Source organism: Rhagoletis pomonella, unplaced genomic scaffold (assembly GCF_013731165.1).
Source record: "Rhagoletis pomonella isolate Grant_MI unplaced genomic scaffold, Rhpom_1.0 Rhpom_scaffold_00007, whole genome shotgun sequence".
Lineage (NCBI taxonomy): Eukaryota > Metazoa > Arthropoda > Insecta > Diptera > Tephritidae > Rhagoletis > Rhagoletis pomonella.
The window spans coordinates 46688306-46704505 of record NW_023458561.1 but is presented as its reverse complement, the minus strand read 5'-3'; the positions used below and the strand labels follow the sequence as shown (position 1 = coordinate 46704505).

At 33.7% G+C, this 16200-nt stretch overlaps 1 protein-coding gene across 1 annotated transcript in view; it reads left to right on the top strand.

Annotated features, from left to right (window-relative positions):
* The window catches only part of LOC118742924 (cyclic nucleotide-gated cation channel alpha-3), a gene marked incomplete at its 3' end in the record, with an annotated part of 412477 nt that overhangs the window by 326100 nt on the left and 70177 nt on the right, over nt 1–16200 (top strand).

Genomic DNA, 16200 nt, shown 5'->3' with positions numbered 1-16200 from the left:
TAATGCAAATCAGATCATGCACTTACGGTTTTATTAATATTGCAGTAACCATGCAAGGATTTGCAGGTCTGATGTTTATGGTATTGCTTGTTTGGCCGAATAGTTTATACTCATGTGCTTTAGCTTTAGGAGTTTTCGAAGTTTTGAGATAACAGAAAAAAATGCAGAGCCTTCCTGAAACACTTGAAAATGCCACAATTGGTTTATAGAGTAGAAAATTTATATTTTTTTTATATTTTTTTTGTGCTTTGAACTTGTTGTTTTGAACTTCGTGTTTTGCATTTTGAGTTTGGTATTTAGCACATTTGCATTTTGTGTTATGTATTTTATTTTCTGAATTTTGTATTTTGTTTTTTAGTAATAAAGTTTGAGATTCATACCCAGAAGCGAAGAGTGTTTGCTTTTCTTTCCTTTCGAAGATGACCAAGAAGTAAGGCCACCAGAATCACTGGAATCAGTTAGCTCTATTACGTTTAAGCAAATCTTTAGATTGCAAGAGATTTCGGATTTAGATTTATCAAAAAAAAGCTTAGTATATTTTTATATTAAAATTTAAAATTTTTTTAGTTAGTCGCGACTCGGTCCTTAACTTTCTCTCTCTCTCTGCACTGCATGTATCTGCCACAATATAATATGAACTCAATAAAAAATTCATATGCAAGTTTGTGTGTTAAATACATTTTGATATTTGCCAATCTCTTTCTATGCAATTTCACCAGGACGTAGTTAAAAAAAAAATCAATCAACAAAAATATGATAAGAGCACAATTTTTTATGTCGATAATAAAAATTGAAAACTGCAACTATATTGTATCTTCCTTGAGGGTGCGAAATGTGCTCGTTTTATTGCAGAAAAAATTTACAAAATCGAAAAGAAAAGAAGAGTGAGAAGGGATCAAAATGGCATGCATAACAGTCATCTGCCCATATGCTGGCGCACTGCAGTTGTCGTTTATTTTCATTCAATATATCTATATTGACTACTTCTCTCTACTTTTTTTACGGGCAATAGTTTAACGCTGACGCAATTATGTTGCTAAATTTTACAAGTTGCGAAACAACTTGCAATGCATCATTAACCTGGAGTCGTTAAAGTGCAGGCGAAGTGCAAAAAATGACGAAATAGCAGAGGCAAATTAAACAAAATATTACTGAGGCGATAAAGAATTGAAAGCTGATTACTCTTTCGCTTACTTTACGGCCATTTCTGAGTATGTACTAACTGCGTACAACATTATAGTATTTCTCTCCCTCTTCGACTTCATGATTGCACAAAGTGTCAGCTGTTAAGTATTAGTGAGTATTTTTATGTACCCGCATGCAGCGCTACATCTGTGTTTGTCCTCAGTACTCACGCTCTGTATGCCCAAATATCATAAAACATGTCTTCATTATACATATTTCTAATGGCTTAACGGGAATATATTTAAAAGCTGGACAGTTGCTTACTTTGTGCAACCAACTACTCATTAAAAATTTAGTGGCATTTTCTGGGTTTTGACAACCTTAAGTACATTTACATGTCGATTTGAAAAGGTTGTAGAAGTTTAGAAATTTCTGTCAGGCCTCTGTTATAAATTTTGTATATGAATATACCTACACTGCCGGCAAAAAGTATTGGCACGGCAAATTTTTCACAATATATACAACATTTTTTTTCTAATATTTTTCCGCCAATTTTTTATAAAAACATGGTTCATTCTTAAAAAAACACGAAATTCGGTAAATTTTCATGCAAATTTTCAACTTTTTAATCAGATTTGTTAGAATTTTTTTTAGTATGAAGATTTGTAGCCCAATCAATTTTATTATAATAAAGTACAAGTTTGAAGTAGCTAGAAATTACCGTTGATTTTTGGCAATTTTTTTCGCGCAGTCTCTTCCATGCAAAAAAATAAACAATCGTGGTACAAAGCTCAATAAAAATATTAAAAAGTAAATTTCTTAAAATAAACGAAAAAATAAAACTAGAAATTAAGTTAAATAATAAAAAAATAAAAAGACAACATAAAAATTTAACTAAAAAATAAAAAAGTCCCTAACAATTAATTAAATAAATTAACAATAATCTCTTTTTAAAACAATAAAGTATATAAAATAAGAGACAGTTGAATTAACAAAAGGCAAAAAACGGTTTCTAAAAATTAAACTAAAAATATCAAATAGTTTTCTTTTTGCAACAATAAAATCTAAAAATTAAATAAAAAAGTAAAAATTACATAAATTTATTTTTAAAATAATATAATCTAAATATTAAAAGAAAATGAAATTCAAAAAAGAAAATTGAAATTAAAAAAATAGTTTTCTTTTTTGAACAACATCTAAAAACATCAAAATCTAAAAAATATAAAAATTTGGACTTAAAACAAAGAAAAAAATATTTTTCTTTTTAAAAGAACAAAAAATAAAAATCAAAAGAAAGGCAGCTTAAAATAAGTAAAAAAATTATTAAAAAAAGAAAATAAATTAACTGAAACGAAAGAGAAATATTTCTCTTTCTGAAACCATAAGATTAAAAAATATAAAAATAAAATTAGTTTCTAAAAATTAAATGAAATTAACTAATTAAAAAAGGAGAAAAATATAGCCAGTTAGGTTACCAATAACAAACTTGGTGTTGGCTTTGTTCAGGAGATTTATGTCTTTCCTAATAAAAGGATAACTAAAAAATCTGGCCTTTCTAAGGCCCCCTACCTCTACCCAGTACTTATTGCGTTCTTAGTTTACCCACGCTTCGATTATGAGCCTCGACTGGGTCCATAAAACGGTCGGGTCCTACAAGTATAAGTAGACGATGAGCCTTCCCTGTATTGATACTCAGCATAGTAATACTGTGTTCCTGGCTGCCAAGAGTTGGAGTGAGTCAAAACACTCCTTGACGAGTCTGGAGGGGATCGTCCTATTGGATAGGGCCAGTTGAGATTGCCTGTACCTAGGCCTGAAAGTCCATGGATCAAGTGCCCATCACAATAGAATATTTGGTGCCAGATCCAAAGATAAAGTTGGCAAGGAAGCTTTGTTTTGCAAGAATTTCGTGTGAGAATAAAAAAAAATCTTTCAAACTATTATGCCTTCTAAAAAAAAATATTCATCATAGATATTAAATGGCAAAATAAATATAAATAAAGGTGACTGATTGCCAGCAGAAAATCATAAAAATGAGGGCGAACAAAGTTCGCTATTAGCTTAACGAGTATACATACATACATACAAGATAAAATAAATGTACTTATACAAATAAAATAATATACAGTTGCTAATATTTGAAAACAAGAAATGAAGATGAGCAAAATAAATACATCAGATACACGCAGATTCCTTTGTGCACTAAGTGTGATATAAGTAGGTAATTTGTATATAGCAAATACCTTTTATACAAGTCATCAATCTACGCTACGAAGCTGAAATTTAAAAGACTACCGGCTTTGTCGTATTTGTTGCTGTGTGGCACGTGCGTCTAAGCCTGAGGTAATATGTGTTGCTGCCTAAATGTTTTGTTTTTATTCTTTTGTCTTTTATTAGCAGAACTTTGGAAATAAAGCTTGTCAGCCGGAGCTTATTAACGTTATTATTTGATTTTTACTTCGTACAGTTTTATTTACAAACGCGTAGACATTTTGTTGGTAATTGAGAGATGGACGTGGACTTGTGTTACAAAACAGGAAGCCAATTTGGTACTTTTTAATAAAAGCACATACACATGTACATATGCATAAAAATAAACTTTGCTTTTCTCTCTCTCTCTTTCTCTCGAAAAATAGGAAGCACTCGCCTGTATCTTAAAGCGGAAAATCTTTAAAGCATTTTTTGTCGGAGAAAAAATTAGCGATTGCTGGCAAAATTTTGAATTACAGTTTTTCACGTATTGGTATTAAATGTATTTTCCAGATATTAGCAACCAAAGTTAATTTTTAATACGCTGACCTTTTGAATCAATATTTAATACTATGGTCCGACTATCCTTATTTAAATCCTCGAAATGTCTCATAGATTTTACCGCTTTCATTTACAACTAAACATGTCGCTATAGTTACTACCCAGCCAGAAAAAATCCGAGAACCGATCCGAAAAAGGACGTAAAAGTGGATGAAGTGCGGATTTTTTCCATTTACTGATTCCGTTTTCGTATACTTTTACGATCCGTTTTCCCACTAAAGTGTGCGGCAGAAACGTTTGTACAGAAAAGTACCGAAAATGGTGGTGAAAAGCATACTTTTTCGGCTGTTTTTTTCTGAAATTTGTCTGATTGAATTTTTCGTGCAATACGCTTTCCTTCTGCACTTCACAGATACTTTTTCATCATTCAAAAGAAATAAAATAAAATTAGAAAACGCCTGACGGAATTCGAACCCGGCACCTTCTGGAAGCTAACAAATAGCGGCACACTCCTCTGCAAATAAAATACAATTATTGCTTTCAAATGACATCATGTTTTTCAAACGTTTCGAACATTTTCTGGATACGAAAATTGATGATAACTGTAGGAGTTTTCTCTATGCGTTTTCGGATACGGAAAATTTAACTAAACTGCACTGTTTGCAAAATTTACGTTTCTTTGCTGCCTGGGTACTATATCCATTGTTTATGTATATTTAGCATCATCAAATTAGCTTAAAATGTAAAAAGCTGACAAGCTAGGTAGCAAAAATAACTGTTAGACAGTTCAGAAAAAAAGACGTGTCAATTGCCAAACCCTTTTCAATGGCACACGCTTCGATGTTGAGTAAATATGTATTTCAGATGAGTTTCAGAGTTTTTAGTGTGTTTGCATAACGGAAATGGCTTCACAAAGAATGTTGCTCTTGATAGCATAATATTTTTGAGTATATTTTTAAGCTGTCGAGACTTACACAAGCGTTATTTGTTCACGCCAGACAGGTGGCACACAAATAAACTAAGTGGTTCAAACTGCATAAACTTGTATATACTATACGTATGTGTTTTTGCATATACATATGAATATCTAAAGATCGACAAAACAGATATATACAGACCAGGGTTAGATACCACTGACGAAAAAAAAATTCTTACCATCCATTTGTAAACAATTTATCAAAACTGGAAAATATCTACCAATAACTATAGTTTTGTTCTATGTTTTAGTTATTGCAATAAAAATTATTATATAATGTTTTTCAATTAAAAAATTGTTTTCTATTTTCGTTTGTATACGAATATTGTTTGCGATTTAATCAAACCCTTAAAAATCAAGGATTCTTGCTATATACACCATTTAGAAAAATTTCAAAAATTTTCGTCTAAATTTCGAGCTTTTTACTCTAAATTTTTAGAACATTTTTGGTATGCAGCCCATGGAATTTTAGTAAAGCCAAGAGTGTGCATCTAAAAATTCCCGTTGATTTTTTTGCCGCCGGTCTTTTGTGTTTTTTTTTTTTTCATTTAAAAATTTATGAATTTATGAAACCAGGCGTTAATTTTTTTGAACAATCAAAATGTGTTATTATGTACTTACATATGTACATATATTTAAAGAATCATTTAAAATATTAGGCAATTGAACGCTCCTCAGAAATTCAGTAAAATGAGTTTTGAATGGAGCACGATATGTTCACCTTTTATCGATATACAAACGAATCGATATCGATATGCGTTCGAAAATTATTGCAATAATGAAGACCACACTTTTGGGAAGCTATTATAATATATGTAAGATAAGATAAAGCGGGAACGAAACATTTTATTTGTTTTTTAAACAAAATACTTAAACAAACTATACAATAATTATAATTAATGTATAGCATTAATAATAACAATCAAGCTGTCAAGTAAAATAGCGGAAAATCAGCTGCACTTGATAGTAGTAGGTTGAATAAGAAAATGGATTAGCAACAAGAGTTTACGGGGTGTGCATAGCACAGTGATTAGCGAATCGAAAATTTGTGCATACTGGTTTCAGAATCTTCCCCCAGGTCCTGTACTTCTCCAGTCTTCTAGACGATTGTCACATGGCCTGGGCGGTAAATTCGTTCAAACCATTAAAGTCACTAAGAACCGATGGCATAATACCTGTGCAGGTGCAAAGGTCTGCGTGAGGACCGGGTTTAGCCCCAAAGCTTGGAGGGCAGTCAGTGTTGCGTTCATCCCGAAGTCCGGAAAAGGCACACATGTTTCCCCTAGGTATTTTAGGCCAATAAGTCTCTCTTCATTTTTGCTAAAAACGCTAGAGAGACTGATAGACCTGTACATAAGAAACGCGATTCCTCGTGGCTGTCTTTCAAGAGCTCAATATGCTTATTGCAAGAAAATGTCGGCAAATATCGCCTTGCATACATTGGTAAAGTGGTCAGAGGAACCATTCACGCATAAAGAGTATGCAGTAGGGGCCTTCTTCAATATCGAGAGGCCTTCAACAATGTAACACCAGAGGCAGTAGTCAAGTATATTCATAATCTGGGCGTTGAAACTAACCTTATAAGGCTTATCTACAGCTTACAACGGCGGACAGAACTGTCGCGGCGGAGTGGGGAAGCCCCTACACTCAGTGCAGAGTCATTAGGAGCACTCCACAAGGTGGTGTTCTCTCTCCCTTGCTCTGAATTGCGGTTGTAAATGACCTTCTAGAGAGATCCCTGACCTCTCAGGGATCGAAATTAGCTGCATTCGAAATTTCGTAATCGGCTAGCGGCGTTAACTTAACCCAACCTACTTTGAGCTATGAAATAGTTGGTCACATTATTAATAAGCTACAATAAAATTAACAAAGAAATCTACCAAAATAAACAAAAATTTACTTGTTTTACCAACCGAAATTTTTTCTACCAATTTTGGTAATAATTTACCAAAGTGGCAACCCAAAATACTTGCATACATACATATGTACGAGTACATCGTTTACAGATACTCATTCACACTCGAGTAGTGTTTTGTAGAGATACATATGTGCATATCGTCGTTTAAAATACAAAACCGCGTATCGTCATTCTGCAAAACTGCGTAACTGACATTGGCTGCCAAAAATTGGATTTGTTCACACAAGCTCTTGGGTCAATCCTTATCCATTCGTCCTGAAATATACTAGCCAGAAATGCGATTGCTTTATATTCACATACGCGGTTTTGCATTTTGCTGATACGCGGTTTTGCACTTTAAACGACGACGTAATTAAAGTGCAAATAAATGGTACACATTTCTTGTCTGCTTTTTGTGTTAATTGTGAGCATATAACTTAAATAAGTGGTTCGTACACACACACCTGAATACGAAGATCTATTTATACGCATTATTCGAGTGCCTACTTATTTAAGTTAAGCTTCTTAAATTAAATAAAGTGGTAAATATGTACAGACATATGTAAACCATTCAGTATTCATATGAAAACAATTAAACGCCACTTTGTTAGCATACTTAGCGTTGATTCCCTATTTACATATTAGCACAACAACACTATAAGTTGAATATATGAAAAGTCGTCTTTGGCTTCAGCAGAAACCTTTTATCAATATATAAAAGGTTTATGTAGATTTTGCTCCAAATGCTTAGTTCAGTGAACTAGTCTCAAATTTTTGCCATGTCATTACACATGCAGGTGTCATAAGGAAAACAAGTAAAAATGTCTAAGTTCGGGGGTGGTTTTACCCCTATTTCAAATATCTTCGATAGAACGTTCAGTTAGACATAATGAGATAAACTTACATACATATATAGTTACATGTGGGCGGTATTACGCCCATTTTCCAAAACTATATAAAGTTGCTGAAATTTCCTCCTTTTAAATTTTCGCGCTAAGCTAAGCGAAATCTTCAACATTTAGTTGAGTTTATTTGCTTACGAATATACTATATACATACATACTTACATATGCAAGAATAAGGCTATTTGTTTTTTTTTTAAGGCTGCTACGCCATCATTACTTTTATTTCGACAGGTAAAAACATACCAACATCCGCATACTTACTCTTATGTTCGTACATTTGCAAGTCGTCAGGTGCGTACATATGTACATATGTACATCACAAATGCTAACAAATGAATGTACATACATATGCATGCATGTACATATGCACTTATGTATGTACGTATGTCTTCTCTTCTGGGTTAAGTGGTAGATCCCCAGTTTAATGCCGAATTTGCCTGCTCCTTGCGAAGGCTGTTAAAATTAAATAAATATTTAATGATGCCAGTGTTTGCGCGTAAATAACGCAACGCGAAATTTACACATCTCTTGTGAATAGACAGCAACGTGCAACATGTAGCTGAGAGGTGTTATAAGCAGTCAAGCCGGAAGATAAGCTGTCGAGCGCAGTTCTATAGGCGTGTAAGCAGGGGGAAAAAATTAAAGTTAAAATGAAAATATACTCGCACGTGAATAGGTACAGAAGCACGGCCTTAGAAAGCTCATCTATTTTGCCCTAAGTCATATCGGTTTCAAATTACGAAGGTAAAAAATGCGTAAAAGTGTTATTGTATTGCAATCCTAATTTGAATTGAAATTTTAAGCAATTTTTTTTTGCGATTTTATTTTCATGTTTTGGGTCAGAGGAAATCCGACAGACTTTTAAATATTTTTGTTTTTTATTTAAGTCTAAAGTAGGAGAGCAAGAGAGGAAAAAGTGAAGAGTTCGTAGAATTCGTTGGTATATTATACTCTTACTTTATCCTTATACATGATGGATTAAATTTCTGGTATATTCTAGTCTCATGTGCCGTGATCTACCTTCGAGCGTCAGATCTGGTGCTGCCGTTTTCTATTTTATTTTAGAGTAGTAGAAACCGCCATTTTTGGAGAGTATTTTGACATTTTTGGGAGTACACCCCAAATGTTTTAAATATCTTTTAAACTTAACTTAATGCCACTTAAATGACATCGGATAGTGAGGTGGTAATTATTGGATAGTACGCAGCCTTCGGTATTCCAAGCCATATTAGTTTCAGTTCTTAAACACAAGCACAATATGATGGAAGATAGGTGCAGGGGCATTAGACCAAATCAAGTCATTGGACAACCATCAAACTTAGTACTGCTAAACTAATTAATGCAAGTCTCAGCTAAATTATGTTTGTAAATATAACAAACTTGGTTTAATTTGAATACCTCTAAGCGACGGACGGATATTCTTGCTGATTTCGTTACAAAAAAAGCAGGTCACGTATTTCATAGCCCTCAATCGGTTGTAGCACTCAGTAATGACTGGGAGGCTTTGAGGAGTTGCTCATTAAGGAATACCTTATTCGTCACTTCCCTGTGCTCAAACCGCTCGATGAAGTTGGAATACTTGGCAACCTTATTTGCCCTTCCTTTCTTGAAGAATAAGTATGAGACTGCAGGCTCCTTTTTGTGCTTCGGGCTCTCTTCCGAAAGTACGGTATATGTAAAAAATAATAAATAAAATTATATTGTATATATAATAAAATAAAATTTGCAGATTTAAAGAGCTTACGAAAGTAATATTTTCATAAAAATTTACGTTGTATAAAGTCTTTTTTATTTTTTATGAATTAAGCTAAAGATAGACTATGTGTTGAGAAAAAAATAACGCTGTTTTGTAGAAAAATACATATATATATATATATTTTTTTTTCAAAAAGTCATAAACTTTTCAAATTGCCCTCGTAATTCGGTTTGGTTCTGGTCAAGCAAATACGAAAAAACTTATTTTCTTGTGTATTTTTGGGCAATCCTACAAAACATACATACATACAGTGACCCAAACAAATGAGAATGTGTTGATCTTTGTTTAATATTCGTAAGATTTTTTGAGAAAAGTTTTTCTATAGTTTTATTTTTTATTTTTTTCTATTAAAATACCATCCAAACTTTAACTAAAAACATATAAATCACAGTTTCAAACTCTTTACAAAATTTAGGAAAACTCAACGAATTTTCATCAGAATTTTAACTTTTTAATCTGAATCCTTAGAACATTTTAGGGCATGCAGTTTTATAGCCCATACAATTTTAGTCCAATGAAGTGCAAGTTTCATCAAAAAAGAAAAAAAAAAAAAAAATTGCGTTGATTTTTGAGTTTTTTGGGAGACCGCGTTTGCGTTTTTTTTTATAAAAAGTGCATTTTTCAAAAACTGGCGTTTATTTTTTGAAATTTTGTTACGAACGGTCTCCGGAATTTTATTTTATAAGAAATTCATGCTTGTATGGAAAAAAGCGCAAAAATCCCTCGCCAAAAAGAATTCTCAAAAATCTGTGGTATTTTTTAGCTATTTGAAACTTGTACTTGATTAGACTAAAATTGTATAAGCTATAAAACTTTGAAAGGTGAAATTTTGATGGAAATTTGTTGAATTTTCCTAAAATTTTTATAAAGTCCGAAACTGTGATTTATGTGATTTTGGTTAAAGCTTGAACAATATTTTTATGGAGAAATAATAAAAAAAAATTATTAAAAAAAATTATGAATATTAAAAAAAAAATTCAACACGTGATCACTTGGATGACTCACTGTATATCAACAAATTTATTGGTAATATTTAAAAACGGATTTTATTAGAAAACTGTTACATAAAAATTGATATAAGCATTTAGTTTGCTACATTTCATTTTCGACTTCATACCTTTATTTTTAACTTAAACCCTTGAATCTGCTAACTTGAAACTTTACTATAAAATGCAAAATACGTATTTAATTAATACTTACACAACGTACTTCTAAACATATAGCGGAATAAATGGATTTTTTTTTTACATTTTTCTGACCGCCATTAGAATTCATTATATTTAGTGCCTGTGTATTATTTTGTGCATACCACAAAATGAAGGTTTATTAATTTATGTGGTATACATATTTATTAATGGCATAATATGGGTATTAAATGCCAAAATAAAATACACAACGAAAATATTTAAACAATATTATTTATTAATTTATAGCTCGTGTTACTTACACACATATGTATATGTAAGTTTGTTGAAAATTCCTGTGTGTATGAAGCGAGTAATGCACATTCCGCTAATTGTTAAATAATTCCAATTTGTTGTGTGATTGTTTATGCATAGTGGAAAATATCATTTATGGTTATTAAAAACACACACAAATTTTGTACATTATTATTGGCATGCTATTAGAGCAAACCAAATAGTATTTAGGAAAATGAAAATAATTAGCAAATCGATGGATTAAAAGTAAATAGAACAAAAATTAAGATTCAAATAAACAAAATTAATATGCCACAAAACAAATACATATGTACATACAATCAAAAACTGTATATCTACATTTTCTTATTACATGTTAATTGATTAATTGCCTAAAAAGTACACTGCCACTACCAGCCACTAAATAAACTCACTGACATTTCTCCTATCAACAATACCACCTTCACCACGGCAATCGCAACCAGCATCAGTTAAGTGCCCAAATCCACCGCTATATGCACAGTGTTTGCTGTGTGCTATTTCCACACTTGTTGTTGTTGTTATTGTTAATTTATTTGTAAAAGTTTTATGCAGTTACTCAATTACTCCGTCAGTGGCTGAATTTGCAAAGCAACCAGAAAATACAAACATTTAAACATTTATATCAAGCTTTTTTTTAGAGCCAAAACCGCCCGCCTGCCTGCCTGCCTGCCCGATCGCCTGCCATCACCATGCTTGTAACCTAGCCCCACACACACACACACACACGCCCACTTTGTTGTTACTGTACATATTGTGCTTGTGTAACGGAGAATGCTTTTCACGTGTAGCCCATCGCTTAGCCGCAACGAATTGTCTGCTGAATTATTGAATAACCAAGTTTTCAATGGTCTATTTCTTTCTCGATCTCATTCGCTCTCTTGCATACATATGCACACACACACACACACACATGCTAACATATTGGCGCGCGCTCTTAATCCTCTTATCCTTCGTCAAACTCACCAATGCATCATATTACCTGTATCCGCAATCCGTTTGTACTAACATGCGCCTGCACAATTGCCCATCCGCACGACCAACCGCCCACTCGCCCGCCTGCTTGCTACTCTGCCGACCGCACCACAAACCATTTATCGATTCCTTAAACTACACGAAACTACATACATATTTTATTATGCAACAATGTGTGCTGCACCAACAATAACAACCCATATATATGTATATAATATTATACGTAAAACAACTAAATAGACTTACCACCAACTTCACCAATTTCCGGTTATTTTCATAGTCACGATGAAGAGCAACGGATCTTAGATGCGGATGAGCCGGAAGCAAGTGGTCAAGTGGTCACGGACAAGCGGCATCGGCATCGATACAAACAGTTAAAGCCAAAAAGTACTCACACACCAATAAGAACATCTATAAAACCGAAACCGAATGGTGCAATAGAAAATCAAGCAAAAGGCAGCAGATGCTTGGCGCAAGCAATTCGAGCGAAAGCAATTAAGCGTCAAACTAAAAAAGTCATATTCAAAGCAAAAACCGCATCAATCAAGCGCTTGAAAATGAGCAGCAATCTTGGTAGTGTGGCTTGCGGTGGCAAAAGTAATGTTGGTAGTATTGGTGCATACACCGGCACCGGCCCAGCTTCGAATTTAAATTCACGCAATTATTTTTCGCTAAGTCGACAGCCTCAGTCATCTCAGAAGCCACGCGCTAGTTTTCCTGAAATAAAGCAACCGCGTCTATCACTGAACGGCACCTTGCGACATTTGGTGCCCTCACCACGTCCGCTCTACCGCGATCACAGTTCACGTTCTACACAACCGTTGACGGCCAATGAGCAACAGATGGCTGAGTTAGATGGCAGTTTCTATGGCAATACGCTGGGTTGCTTCAGCAGCACAAGTGCTGGCGGCGGCAGTAAGGCGACCGGGGGCGGTGCCAGCAGTCGCGTTGGCTTTAGCGGTGGTAGTGGTGGTGAAAGCAATTCGGCCTTTCACACCACTGAGTTGTCGATTACGCCAACACTGACGGGTGATGAACAATTTATCGATTTGGGTAGCTTGCGGCGCTTTTCGATCGATCGGCAGAGTTTTCTCGGTAAGAGTTGAGATTGTTTAAATGTTTGTATTGTGTTTGGAATGGCTGGCTTTGGTGGAGAAGGGCGATGTTGTATCCATTTTAATATTCACTGATATCTAACATTTCATGTAGGAATAAAAAACTCCATTTTCATAATCATATAAATAAAAAAAGGAAGTGCGCCTGGGCCACACTGGAGTAGTGAAACTTACGGTACTTATCTATTTTGTCTCATAACCAATATATACTTACACACATCTGATTTTGCTTAAGGTTATGTTTTTTCTCTTTTTTTTTCTATCTAGATCCCAATCTCTACCCCTGTTCGTTTTAATAACATTCATGTTATTCTGTTTCTCCATTATCTTCATTTTTATCTTTATACTCTATCGATAACAAAATCGATAATAACGTGCAACAACGATAATAACGTACACCAACGATGACAAATTCGATACAAATTTCAATGGCAACATCGATAATACCATTGGTAGCAAAATAGATTGGAAAATTGATAAAAATATCGATAACAAAATCGTTAAATACCGATAACTAAATCGATAAATATCGATAACAAGCTCAATAAATATAGATAACATAATCGATAACAAAATCGATAAATGTCGATAACAAAATGAATAAATATCGCTGACAAAATCGATAAAAAATATCGCTAACAAAATAGCTAAAAATATCGATAACAAAATCGATAACAAATCGATAAAAATATCGATAACAAAATAGACAAAAATATCGATTATATCGATAAGTTCCGAAAATATCGATAGCAAAAATGAAAACAATATCGATACAAATTTCGATAACAAAATCGATAAAAACATAGATAGCAAAACCGATAAATATATCGTTTATTTTATTGATAAGTCTCGAGAATCCCGAAAATATCTAAAATCCCAAAATAGTTCCCAGATTGAGTCTCTATGTCTCTCTCTACATCATTTCCTCTTTAATTACCTTTATTTTCATCTTTTTCTCCCTATCTTCGTCTTTACTTTTATCGGTATCCTCATCCTCATCTTTGATTTTACTTTTATGTTCATCATTTTATTCATCTACATATTCCCCTTCACCTTTGCCCTTATATACATATATAAGTGTTAAAATTTACATTGGTCTACATTTTTGCCTTTATCCTTACGCATCTTTGTTTTTATAACCGAGCGCACTTGTGCACAAGGGTATTATAACTTTGTTCACATAACGGTTGTTTGTAACAGGCAAAACGAATCGAGATAGATATAGACAAATGTATACATAAATGATCAGGATGAACAGAGAAATCGATTAAGCGGTGACTGTCTGTCCGTCCGTTCGTCCGTCCGTCTGTCCGTCCGCCTGTGCACACGATAACTCGAGTAAAAATTGAGATATCTTAACGAAACTTGGTACGTGCACTTCTTTCGGGCGTAGGACGGATGGTATTGAAAATGCGCAAAATCGGACAATAACCACGCCTACCTCCCTTATAACGGTAATTTTCAGAAATACGAAAACTGCGATATTTTAGTAACTACTGAAGATTATTAACTCAAAATTGATATTTACAATAATTTTTAGACGAAAAATAAGAATGTTATAAATTTTTGAAAAATGGGGGTAGCCACGCCCACTTATGGTTACATGTGTATATCTTGGCAACCGCTGCACCGATTTCTTCCAAACTTGGCACAGTTATTGGCCTTGGTACAGTATACCAAATTTTTAAAATCGGACAATAACCACGCCCACATCCCATATAACGGTAATTTGGAGAAATACGAAATCTTCGATAAATCAGTAAATATTAAAGCCAATTTATTCAAAACTGATGCTTGCAACAATTCCTTACCAGGAAATACGTCTATAATAAAATGTTGAAAAATGGACGTGGCACCGCCCACTTATGATCACATATATGTATCTCGGTAACCGTTCTACTAATTTGTACCAAACTCGGTATTTTTATGGTGCTTGCTACATAAAAGCAAAACTATGAAAATGATTGAAATCGGACTAACATTATGGCTTTTCATATAACGGTAAATTTTAGAAAAGCTTGAAACGTCAATATTTTGAAACTTAAGGACGCTAATTTACTCAAAATTTATACACCCTGGCTTAGCATGTAGCGGTAGCTTTCGGAAAGGTGAACATCATATATTTAGTATTTGCGCCGGGTATTTAATGTTCGGCTCCGCCCGAACTTAGACTTTCTTACTTGTTATTTTTACCTTTGCCTTTATTCTTTTCGTTATCTATGTACGTACTCGCCTTTACTTTCATTCTTGTATTAGTCTTTGTCTAAGTGGTATTCTTTAACCCTTTATTAGCAAATTTTTGTTAAATTAATACCATGCGCATACACTCAAGAAGCACTTGTTTCAGCCCCAACCATTTCCGTTGCACCATTTCCGAGTGAAATTTCCGCTGAATTTGCCAATTTACTCCCAACCGACCAGTGGTTCCGAAATGGTTCTGAAAAAGTCGTTAATATTTCCCGAAATGATCTCGAACAAGCCTTGAAACATTCCGAGGAGATCGCTTACTAGTCCAAAACTAGTGCAAAAATTCTTCTGAACTATTGATTAAACTACTGAACCGGTCTCGAAACAGTTATATGGATACTAGTAGTGAGCTAGGCCTGAAATAAACCTTGAACTAGTGCACAAATGTTAATTTGAACAGAAAAGAAACAAATACAAATTTTCTGCTGAAAACTTATCATACCGGGTACTAAAATGTTTACGCATAAAAAAATTGTACCACTTATACATTTAAGTAAAGGTTTAGGAGCTTTTAAATAAAGCTCGATTTATTCTAAATGCTATTTTTAGTTTTTTAGCAACTAGTTCTATAAACGTTACACGCTGCGTCCATTTTCGAAGCATTGCCATTGCCTTCTGAGCGGCGACCGCTATTAGAAAATAATTTTCAGTTTCTTTTTTATGTTAGACAGGCAAGTGAGATAGATTGCAAGCGCTGCGGAATGGTAGTACGCACTTCTAACTACTAAGCACAAAACTGTGTATAAATCTTTTTAATTTAAACATCATTTACATTACTCCAAATTCTTATCTGATTCACAGTCATCAAGCTGTCGCTCATCATCTTAGTCCATTTTAATCCTAGTTTTTAATTAGGGTTCATTCCTTATGGTTTTGAATGACACTTAAATTTATTCCCCACTGTTCCTCCCATAGCTCTCCATACTACTCATCTCAGCTGCACCTTAGTCAGTATGCCTTTTGTGCCACTGAAATTCTCTCCAATTGAATGAGTCT